Consider the following 11,840-nt stretch of genomic DNA (forward strand, 5'->3'; position numbering starts at 1 on the left):
GTCAGGTTCACTCTCGGGGTCTTTGTGTTCCTCGCTAAGCAAAAGAACTATCAAAATGCAGAGAAGTATGTGAGGAAGAGCCCTATAAAAGCCTTGGGGGCGCTCTCTCCTCACTTAGCGAGGGCGTGGAATTCAGGTAAGATCTCCAAGGACACGACTAACACTTGCAGACACAGATTTGGCCTTTTTTTCTTGGCAGGCAATAGATGTCACAGCAAAGAAAAAATTCCACACGGGCTGAAAATGCAGCCATAACCCCGATTTCAAACTTCCTGAGCACTGAGGTGAAGAAAAGCCCTCAAACGGTTTCTGAGTGTCTGCAGTCACACCTCGGGGCATCGCAAAACACAGGGACCTATTTAGGAAATAGAAACATCCAGAAGGAAAACTTTATTTATTCTTCTTGCATCGGCTGTTGGATCTTGAGTACAAGGAGGGCTGCCGCTACTCCCGTCTGTATCGTTACTCAAAGTCGGCCCTTCCATTTCATCCAGGCCTCAGCCTTGGACTAATATTTCGGAGCCTACTAACGATGCAAGGGGACGGGTGCCACAGACCAGTTTCAAGGACATCCAACCCCATTCCCACCGTAGCGAAGCCAGCAGCGCTTCGGCAGTCGCTCCCTCTGCCTACAGCAGATGGAGCCGAGGAGAATCCCAAATGCCCACCACATCCCGCTCCTCAAAAACCACTCTTACGACGGCCTGTTGTTACAGGATATTGCTAGTGATCACTGGTTTGCAATAAACAGAAGCTGTGTTTTATTTTTACTTTATCCTCTGATAAAAAGCAACACCAAATGGCCAATAAAACACCTTCAGCTGTAAAATAAAGGCTGTAACCGTAACAGCTGTTCCCAGAAGGGACTGGGAATGGGGGGGGAACTGAAGATTCGGGGAACTGACACTCAAAGAGCTGGGGGAAGTGGTTTTGTGTGACCCCTCAGCACTATTTAACTTGAGCTTGAGGCCCAAAGGGTACTTGGGAGGTTTTTGGTGTGTTCTGTTGGGTTTTTTTGTTGCAGGCTGGTAAGTAACAATTTTAATCCAAGGTCTTTTATCCAGATCTCTAGTTTTAGTATGTCAATGATGGCATCTGCTGTTAGATCAAATGTACTGGGGAAATGTGGAAATTTGAAGAGGTTGGTATCATCCTGGGTGGGTTTTAGCTCACACTGGGTCCTAAAATGGTAGCATGTGGGGTTTTTTTCAAGTGCTGGAAACGTTATCCAAGTTGAATTATTTTATCCTAATTAACAAAGACTGTTTGCTGGGTTGGTTTTGTTGTTATTTTGTAGGAATTACAGCTGAAAGTGTAAACTCTGTTTCCCCTTCAAGTTGAAGGAGTTGCCCCTGTGAACACGCTGCACCTGAACTATGTTACTTGACAGAATTAACACCAGCTATTCCTTGGTGTTCGTTGCTGCCTTGCCAATTAATCAACATGTCTGACCACTGTGAATCCTCGATTAAGTGTGGCGTTCTGAACTGCCTTAGCACTGCAAATCTCTTACCGTTGACCTGGCTGACTGTACAGTGGGGCTTCTGTCACTTCTACCTTAGTGGCACTCGCCCAAGGTGTGGTAGGAAGATGTTCTCTGGTGTATGAAACTTGGTTTGGTGTCTGATGTAAAGGGTGGCCCGTCCTTTTGTGCAGGACCCTGCAGTCTGTCTGCAAGCGTGCAGACCTCTGGAGGAGCTAAGCCTTTGCTATACAAGGAAACACTGCTGAGAAACAGTTACAAGATACCGTTGTTCCTTCTTGCAGGTTCTGCTGAGTGACAACATGGGGAGCAGTTTTAGCACGCGCCTCTGCTGTGTGACTTGTGGGACATGTAGAAAACGGAAGGTGGACGAAGCAAATGAAGACACCAGCGAGACCAAGCCTATTTTGAAGACCTCAGGGCAAACATTGGTATGTGTTGATACACAGCCGTCCCCACCAGCCCTGGAAGTCTCTAAACAACACTCTGAAGAGGTGCAGTCTCTGAGCCAGGACCAACAGCCATCAGCTGATGCTGCAGAGGAGAACGGGGAGACCTTCTCTGCGGTAGATCCCATGGGAATGACTAAGGAGTGGGAGGCAGCCTGGGACTCCACGGACTTCTCGGTGGCTCCTGCAGATGGGCAGACCGAAGGAGAAGCTGAAGTCCCAACCCAATTAGACAACAAGCAAGAAAGAGAGACAGAAGGTAACACAGAGGAGAAAATAAAACCTGTTCTTTGTGCTTCTGAGGCCCAACCTCTTGCACAGACAGCTCAGGATGCCAACCTTGTTGCAGGCAAAGGGCAGCCTGATGAAGAGGTGGAGGCCGGCAGCGATGGTAACCCATGTACTGGAACAACTTTTCAAGAAAGAAATATTCTCAACTTCCTAGAAATCACAGGTGAAACTGCAGCTTGCCAAGGCTGTGAGATCAAGCCTCCTGCAGAGACTGGCGAGGGTCTCATAGGAAGGAACCTGCTGCTATGTGCTGCACAGACGGCAGAGGAGACGGAGACCTACCTTTCTGCTGAGCACATGGAGGAGACAGCCATGGCTACGCTTGCTGAGATAAGTCCTCAATCCACTGAGAGGGCTGAGCTTACGTGTCTGGCAGATACAGCGTCTCTACTGACTGTGCAGGGTATGTACAGGGAGGCAGTGGGTCCTCTGGAAACTGTAGCGAGTGGTATGGCTGAGAGGTACCCTAATTCGTCTACGCCTTGTGAGTCCCTGTATCCAGAAGGGGAATCTCTAGTCCTAGCAGACCAGCTGCTTGACTACTTACCGCAAGAGACCCAGGCCGGTGTGCCAGTTGCACCGGAGATGGAGAGCCTATGCTATGTGGAGCCTGCGGAACTGAGTGAGGTTTCATGCCAGTCAAGCGATGGAGACCTTGGTGACCTGGAAAATGAAGAGAGCACGGAATGTGATGCAGGAACTGCAGCAAGTGAGGCAAAGCCACAGCACAGGATCATGCAACAAACAATAGAGCTTCCAGGAGAACCGCTGACTTGTGTTCAGATACCTGTAAAGCAAGAAGCTGACTTCCCAAATGTGGCACTCTTGCTACCCAAAGTGCCTGGGAGTAGTGGAGAAACAGAGACTGAAAATGTTGAAGCTTCAGAGACTGCAGGATCGAATAGCTTGGTGCCCAGTATGTGGTTCAGTGGCAAGGATGATGCACCTGCCTTTAGGAATTTCAGCTATGAGAAGTAACTAACTCAGGATTTTGCAAAATATGTCCCAGACTTTAGAGAACAGTCTTGCTAAACAGATATGTGAAGTACGCTGTAGACCTTTCCGGATATTCTCCTGAATTGGCACTTAGTCATAGTTATGTTTCTTACTATTTTCAGTATCTGTTTGGTTTTTGTTTGGTGTTTTGTGTTTTTGTTTTTTTTTTTTTCAGGAGATCGTGCCTTACTGGGAGAGAACTGATTCACTTAAACTGTGATTTCATTGAAGTAATGTTGGGCACTGCATTCCCCCAGTGTGGTATGGTGATGTGAGGTTTCATCTCTTAGTCTTAAGAGTCTGGGAGCGGAGTAGACAAATGCTCCTCTAATCGAGCACAGTCAGATGTTTTCTGTGAGGCTAACAGCCACTGCTCTTGCTACCTCGAAATAACCAAATATTTGAACTACCTCCCTGCGTATGTCTCTTGTACAATTGATAGTCCCTGGTTTACTGTCAATATTGAACAAATACTTTCACAGGAAGGTGATGAAATGCTAATTCTGGTTTGTTCTTTGTATCTTTTGTAATAATGGAATTGTTCACGTAGTCTGTACTACTAATGCAGAGGTTAAAAAATGTAGTCTTGATCAGAATACATTAAGTCGGTGTATTGCAGCTTAAATCTACTGACTTTTACTGTTCCTAACTTTATACTACCAATAAAATATTTTAAGATCATGGCAAAACCCCATACTGAATATGTTTTAATTGTTGAGTGTTAATGAGAGCAGAGAACATGACTGAAACTACTTTGCACTCTTTTCTGTACGCTTCAAAGGAGAAATAGTGACCGAGTCCTTTGGAAAAACCCTTCTATCAAACTCTGGGACTGTACAAAGTGCCCAGGTGTGTGTGGGATGGGGGGATGATGGCAGACGGGAGCTCTCTTACACATTATCTCGTGCTCGAGGAACAGGACTTGAAAGGATGCTGGCGGGGGGGGAAAACTACCAGACAAAGTATATGCTGGTGCCTCTTCATCTGTTTTGCTTGCAGAGAGCTGAAAGGTGAGGCTTAAGTGTGTCAAGTGATGCTGGGGGTGAAACTTAATGCTTTGAGGAAATCGTTTTGGTAAAGGGATAGCCTGTATTTTTTTAAACACTTTGTCTGCCAGCCTTCCAACTGCACTTAGGCTGACCAAGGGTCCCGTAAGTTAGACTTGCCAAACAAATCGTCCTTCATTTATGAGTCCGTAAGCTACAAAGAAAGAGGTGTCTGTAATACCTTCTGTTCCTTTAAAAGGCTTCTCTGAGCCAGTAAACCATTTTTGTTCCTCAGGTGGGCCGTCTTTATGGTGATTCTCGGGCCTAAAAGAAGGAGGGAAACTTAAATAAACACTTCTGCCAAGCTTACTGAAGACTCATCTTTTTAAACTTGTGTGTCTTACTTGATTCGTTCTGCCTGGAGTCCCCCAGCCCTCGCTGTTAACGCTTGTGTCTAAGGGCTGCCTCGCAGGGAGCTGGGCAAGTTAATGGCAATTCTTTCTGCTGGCCCTCCCCCCCCAGTAACAAAACCTCACTTCAGGCAGGCGAGAGGCTTGAGTAAGCAACCCTAAGAGAAATCAGATTATCACATTTATGGGCTAATAAGTTGATTCTGTTAAGCGGGTTTATAAGAAGTAGCTGTGCGACAGGAAATGTTTCTTACTCGTTTGAAGCCTCGGGCATGTGGAAGGGGAAGGCGGAAACTCTCCAGTAAAGTTCCTGTTGTGCACCATCTGGAAAAGCTAAGTGCTGGCATCCCAGTCGCGCCGCAGAGCTTGGTGTTGGGAAGCTCTTCTCATTCTTTGAAGAGGAAATTTTTCAAACGCAGCCTGTCATTCTCTCGTAACGTCACTTGTGTGATGGATGAGAGAAGCCCCTGGGCAGATCGTCCAACGTAGCTGGATGCCACACTAAATGTACTGAGCGGCCCTGCCCTGTGCGTTGGGAGGAAGAGACAGTTCTAGTAAGAGGGAGCAGCTTGAACTCTGCGCGATAAAAAAACCCAAACCACAAAGACTGATGTCCCGAACTGACTGCAGCGTGCGCCTTATAAGCAATGATGCCGTCTAAAAGGCTTTGTAAGGGTCCTGTTGTACAGCATTCCATCATGCAACACAATTCCGAGCTGACATCTCAGCCAAGCTCTTGGTAAGGGCTTGGATTTTTTTTCTTTTTTATTTGTCAAAAAATGAAGTGTGTTTTTTTGCAACAGCCCTTTTAAACATATCAAAGTAGCAGAGATTAGAAAAGGCTTTTGGAACAAATACTAAACATAATCAAGAGAGAAGATGCGATTGCTCTGACAGTAAGATTTTTCCTTCCTCCCCTTCCGTGCGTTACATTGCCATCTTCTGTAGTGTCTCACATGCAAGAGAATTTCCATATGGTTTGAAATGGGTGTAAGAAGGACTCTGTTATTAAATGTCTCAATTTTTCACAATGATACGAGCGTAAGAAATTCTAAACGTTGAATCTCAGAAATAGTCCCACCCCCTAGTGATGAGCTGGTGACTAAGCATCTTCCCGTTGTACAGAATGCTGAAATAAGTATCTACAACATTTGCAGTAGTAATTTACCTCTCACAATCAACAACCGAACTCAAAAGTTCTTTTAATGTTTTCAAAACAAAGGTGTGCACTTTTAACATAGGGTAGGATCTCAAAAATCTCTCCTCAATTTTTAACCGATTTACTGGTTTCTTTCGTTCTGTGCCCTTTATGATTTAGCTGTGTCTCTTGGCAGATAGCACATCGGCTTCTGCGCATTTGGAAATACACTTGCAAAACCTTGTGGGATGCAATGAGTAACATTCAGCCATGCAGAAGCAAGTGGTGAGCTGCAGGCGCATCGTTTCCTTCCAGTTACACTGTTTTGCAAAGCACCGGTGTCCCTCGAGGCACCAGAGTTTCTCAGCCACTGATCTGTGACAGTCTCTACATATTGTCATCTGTGTATCTCACGCGTCAAAATCAGGGATTAATTCCAGAGAAGTTTCCAACAGTCAAAGAAATCGCGCCCTGCCCGTGTATTTCAGTCACACTCGAGCCCAATAGGAAATACACAAAAAAGGGCTTTTGAAAAGCTGTTGTGAAACCCTTACAGCCGGTGTAAATATGTGGTCGGTGCAGCCACCGGGATGTTTATTATCGTGCAGAACAGATGTTGGACCGCATTAAAAGGCAAGACGTGGATGTTCTCATGTTACGGTCCCAGAACTGGCTGCACACACGGAACTTCCTCGCCAAAAGCTCCTTCTGTGTCTTCTGCATTAAGGGAATCACAGCAGCTAGGCAACGTGTAGGACGCTGAACCAGATTTGGCATCAAAAAATGTCGGTTCGAGAGGGTTTTATGTAAAAAAAAATCAGCCAGGAATCCGGCTATTTTGATCTTTTGGGGTTTTGTTCAGATCCATTGCTGTTGGCAGTGGATATTTAGGATCTGCCTTTACGCTCATGTCTCTGGGATTAGTTTGTTTTTAATGGACATTTGCTTTTGTGTTTTGCCCGTGTGACCTATTTAACGTTACAACTCACTTCCAGTCAGTAAACATAACCAGGGCGACACAGTCATGTTAACGCCAACTGAGGGTGATCAGCTGTGGCTGGAAACATTAAAATAATCTGCAGCCACTGTAAAATAGCTAATTGCACGACTCAACCAGTTGAAGACAGCACAAAAGTGGAAAGGGGGATAATTTTTCACCCCTAACTGCTCAATATAAAATAATACGTGAGACTACAATTTCAGTAACATCATCTGTAAATTAAAGGACTATTCACACATAGCCTGCAAGACGGCTCTTATTCTGCTACTCAGCATCGCCAGTTATAAATAATGGTCAGTTTTCCTTGTCCATGACTGCACCGTATTAATCTTTAGCTTTATTTTAAGTAGTCAATGCCAATTATCAAATGGTCACAATGAAGCTCATCACGTATCAACCTCACTTAGGAAGTACAAGCCGTATGCTGTTTCCAAAGGCTATAAAATGGCTGGGAAAAATAGAAAATAAGAGTGTAACGGAACTTCACAACCTGCTGGAACTAATGTTGGGAGTCAAAGGGGGAAGAGATTGCGTGTGACCCCCTCCTCCTATTTAACACTAGGCTGGGGGCTTTGTCTTGCAGGTGTTGGGTGTTTGGTGGGGACTGTGGAGTTGTGCTGGTAAGAGGGGCTGTGCCTCTTTGGGTGAGGGGTGATAATGGTATGGTTTTGTGCAGTCTGTGAGTCTATCAGCTGGCTTGCTCTTTGATTTTTATGGTATGGGTTCTTTCTTTTAATTTATGCACACCTTCAGAGCCCGGGTCTCTCGGAGTATGTGTAATTTTGCTGTTGTTAACTTGTGTAAGTGTTTAAGGCAGGCGTTGCTACTCAGCTCTCAAGAGTGAGTTTTGTGCTGGGAAATGTTCTTTCACTTCTTCATTTGCCTTGTGCATCTTGCAGTCTTCTCTTGATGGCCTTATTAAGGAGTAACCCAGTGTGTATCTAGCTCATGAATTGTAAGGGGTTTTTTTAATTTTTTGATTTTATTTTCTGCCTGCCTTGCTTCTCTCCCCTCCTGCTCCCATATCTCACTGACAGTCTAACGCTTCCTTGACTGGAGTCTAACAAATCTGGCACAAGTCTGTAGTATAACAGAAACCTACTGGCGTCCTGCTGAAAGTGATTTACAGGTGGTCTCTGTTTCCTTCTTCCTCAGACTGTTATTTCTGTGCCCCCCCCCCCCAGCCATGTGCAATTCCACTTGTGTTTAGTTCATTTCTGTGATCTCTGACAATGCTCTACAGCTACTACTATGTGAGAACTGGACAGCTAACTCCCCCAAATGCATATGGGCTAATAAATTTACGTGTCTTGCAGGTGTGAAGCCACCTCTTTGTTAAGAGACAGAGCTCCCTACTCATCTTCAGGCAGTGCCCAATTCGTAGCGGGGTGCAGCCTCTCCAGAAGAAGGCAGTTAGTTGAGTTGCTCGTTTCATCTCTGGCAATGGGAGGTATTTTTGGGAAGAACAAGAGGATCCGTGTATTTCCTAAGAGAGTTGTTTTTTATAAAGCCAAAGGAAAAAAGCCATTAGAGACCGTACGTATGTTCTGTGATGCATCAACGTGGACTGGGGAGAATCATTTTCATTCAGCACGTATAGGTAGGACTCCAAAAGGCCCTGAACCTCCTGCTGCAAAACTGGTGTGGGACACTCCTGAAAGTGAATCTGCTGCCCAGGCTCAATGGGAGACAGGAGAACAGGCTGCATCTCTAAGAGCACAACATACTGAGGCCCCGGGCTCTGTGACCGCTAGAGATGTGCAAGATGTTGAGGTGTCACAGGACCCTGAAGCCAAGCCTAGTACAGAGGTGATGCAGCACCAGCAACTTGCTGAACGGACAAAAGAAGCAGCCCAGGCTGCCGTCAGAAGCCCCCAAGAGAGCAGAAAGACTGAAGCTGTTCTGCATCCTGCTGGCAGCTGTATATCCAACAAGCAACTCAGCTGTGAGGATCATGAAGTGACATCTCTTACACAGAGTACAGTAAAGGCTGAAGTCCACATGTCTGCAGATGTCCAAGGTGGACCTGGCAAGGTTCAGTCTGCTACAGCGGAGTCCGAGCTGCTGAGTGGTGCAGAGCAAGAGGCTGGAGTTGTGTGTGCTTCAGAGGAAACTTGTGTTGGAAAGACTCCCCAGGAAGAGCCTGTGCAGAAGGCAGCTGACTCCCCAGCTGCTGTGTGTGCCATGGAGGAGTCAGAGTCGGAGCTGCCTTTGAAAGCTACAGAGACAAGAGAGGGCGTTACAGATGCGCAGAGATCTGCGGAAGAGCAGGCAGTAGAAGAGGAAGTAGACTGTGCTGCTAAAGCTCCACCTGATCTCCAGCTGGAACAACATTCAGAGGTTCCTGTTACTGAAGATATGGAAGAAAATGCCTTTAAACCAGAGCAAGCTGAAGAAATGGCTGAGGTCTGTGATGATGGGCAGACATCAAAAGAGCGCCCATGCTGTCTGTCAGAAACCCAGGCTGCTCTGCAGGATAAGGAGATCAAAGCTAGCAATGGGGGAAAACCAGAGGAGCGCTGAAAGAGCACATGGAATCTGGCGCAGCAACCACTGAGCGGACTGAGGGTTTGTCTGCAGCCAAGTGATGAACCTGCTGCCTTGATCCTGCAAGGGACTAAGATGCTAGTGGGTGCCTGTCCTCTGACGGACCCAGAAAGCAGGGTGTTGGTAAAGCCCGCTTTGAAAAGCGATACTAAAGTTAAAGCTGGTATATTGTCTTCTGCAAGTGGCACCAATTCCATTCCTTCTCTCCTGGGGGAGGGGGTATGGGCATGAGCTAAGTGTACCTCGGTACAAAAAGTATATTTATGTAGATGACTCGTCCTTTTTTTTTCTTCCGCATGCACCATACCCTGGCTAGGGCTATGCACTTCACAATGATCTCCCTCTGTGACTGCACAGGGTTAAGTCTTCTCTGACAAATAAGCCAGATACATTAATTACACTTGTCTGTACACCCCACTCTGACTGTCACTATGATTTGAAACTGACTGTGTTGTAATGCTCTGTGGACAGTGGAGTCTGGGGTGCAATTGGAATCAATAAATGCGAGCATTTTAACACTTGTTACTATGAGATGTTGTTTTATTAATGGCCACCTGCTTTTGGCTTGTGCTTGTTGAATGGCAGTGAACTAGCTCAGATAGGAGTTGTCTCCAGACTGCAACCAACAAGAGAAAGTTCTGGTGCTTGTTTTGCTGCAAGTAATAAATAAATTTCAGGCCACTATACATACAATGCTGGTCTCTAATCACACAGCTCCTAAATAGAGGGGAGTCTTCCTGTCAATCCTGGATAGTTGAGAACTGTCACTGAATTTACAATTGATGTGGTGCTGAGGAGAACCAGAAGAATAATATAGCCTAATTCTTTTCCCTGCTTCAACAAAAGAAGGGTTTTACACCAAATTGTTCTGCTAGAGCTCGTGGGGATTTAAAAGTGAAATAATGATTTGTACTAGACAGCTGGAAAACTACAATGAGAAGGAAAGTAAGATCCCCCCTAAGGAAACCATTTCCAGCTCGTGTGTTCTTGCGTGCTTCCTATAGTAACAGTGTTCATAGGATGAAAAAAAAAAAAAAAAATAGTTAAAGGCAAGTCAGGATATGAGGATTTTGATAGCCATGCAGCTATTTAAAGGATGATTGGTTTTACTATCTTTATGTGCTTAATCACATCAGGAAGATAGCGTACCCTTAAAAAGATCTCCTTTGAATCAAAGGACCGGGCTGCCACGCTGCAACCCTATCGTCTTAAACCAGACTGCCTTAATATATTTTCCCTTACAACCAAATCTGAATGGAGACCCTGTTCATAGAAATTTCTCTTTCCCTGTCACTCAAATAACACCGAGCATGTTCCTTCCTCTTGGCTGTTACTCAACATCCCAAAGGCACCGACATCAGTTGATTAAGTTGACAAGCTGCCCCGGGTTTGGTTGCCTGTAACAAAGCTGCTGCTGCTGCTGTTAGTCTGGAAGAGTATCTATGCCCTCCTTACACAGAATTTAGATTTAACAATTAGTGGGTGGGCAGGCTCCTCCTTTAGCAATGCCAGGAGAGCGAGGAGGCCTGAGGAAATCATGGAAAAAGAAACAATGCTAGCAAAGAGCAACTAAAGCTTCTGGGCATCATTCTGCCTCTATCTTAGATATTCAGATCAGCAAGTGTAATTAACTGCTAAGTATTTTCAAAAGGTTGGTATTGTCACCTGCTCCCTGTTTTGCAGTTGCTGGGAAAACCAATGGATGTTTGACAAGGTGGCAGAAAGTGTGTAGAAAGCAGTGAAATATTCAATAAAAGAACCACAGTTTAACTGGAAAGGAAGGGACATATATTCTTCTTATGCTGGGAAAGTGCTAAATGCCAGAAAGGAAGAAATTATCAGGGACAGATTAAGGCAAAAAGTAGATAGAGGTTTGTTTGTGTATATTCACAGCAAAGGATCATGGAAGTGATGACAATCACATCAAAAGATTCTCGGGTGACATTCAGTCACCTGGTTTGGTCAGGCATTTCAGAAAACTTGCAGCAAAGATCTGTCTCTGGCAGAAGTATATTTTTGCATTCTCACATTAAAGAATCATTTATTTTTAAAATAAGCTTGTCTTTGCATTTTATGCTTGTGATTTAGTAAATGCTTGCATCTCACTGCTCATCAGGAAACCCTGTTACGAGCGACTCAGCAACTCTTATTCCCCCTGTGACTGGTGGTAATAGGTAGCTGAGGCTGAAGGTATCGGTCTAATCTAGAGTTGCAATAAAATGTATAATTACATGTCACTGTTGCTGACACACTGAAACAAATGGGTGACAGGGATCAATTTTCACCCCAAATGGTACTGTGCAGAATAATACTGCAGGCTGTAGTTTCCCAAATATTATCCCTAAATACAAGCCTACTTCAGACTGACTGCTGTACAGCTGTTAACCTGTCGCTCGACATCACGTGATGTTAGGTGATCACCAATTTGCATGAACGGATGTGGCTTCAGCCCCACTTGAATTTTAGCCTTTAAATCAAATTACTAAATCTGGGAAACGAACCTACAATCTGAATCCCAGACATTCTGCTCATGCTCTGAA

This window comes from Rissa tridactyla, chromosome 17 (assembly GCF_028500815.1).
Source record: "Rissa tridactyla isolate bRisTri1 chromosome 17, bRisTri1.patW.cur.20221130, whole genome shotgun sequence".
Taxonomy (NCBI): Eukaryota; Metazoa; Chordata; class Aves; order Charadriiformes; family Laridae; genus Rissa; species Rissa tridactyla.